Below are 369 nucleotides of genomic sequence, written 5' to 3'. Positions count from 1 at the left end.
CCCCTTGTCCTGTCCCAGCTGGCCCTGCTAAAAAGCTTGTCCCCCCCTTTCCTCTGGGCCCCCTTGAAGCCCTGACCGGCCGCACTCAGCTCTGCCCGCAGCCTTCTCTTCTCCAGGCTGAACACCCCCAACTCTCCCAGCCTGGCCTCAGAGCAGAGGGGCTCCAGCCCTCGGAGCATTTTAGTAGCCCTCCTCTGGCCCCGCTCCAACAGCTCCATGTCCTTCCCGTGCTGAGGGCTCCAGAAACTGGCTTTTCCTATTTAACCCAGCTGGAGTTGTTTCTACCCCCAGTGTTTGAGTTTGGGGAACCTGGGTTTTAGAGCAAACGTACAGATTAAAGCTCGGTGCATGCACCGAACTGCTTTCCCT

General features: G+C 58.5%; 1 protein-coding gene across 1 annotated transcript in view; it reads right to left on the bottom strand.

Annotated features, from left to right (window-relative positions):
- The window catches only part of ZNF185 (zinc finger protein 185 with LIM domain), a 32,419-nt gene that overhangs the window by 18,936 nt on the left and 13,114 nt on the right, over nt 1-369 (bottom strand). The gene's annotated exons all lie outside the window — the stretch shown is intronic.

This window comes from Egretta garzetta, unplaced genomic scaffold (genome assembly GCF_000687185.1).
Source record: "Egretta garzetta isolate BGI_Z169 unplaced genomic scaffold, ASM68718v1 scaffold226, whole genome shotgun sequence".
Taxonomy (NCBI): Eukaryota; Metazoa; Chordata; class Aves; order Pelecaniformes; family Ardeidae; genus Egretta; species Egretta garzetta.
This window is presented reverse-complemented; position numbering and strand designations above follow the sequence as displayed.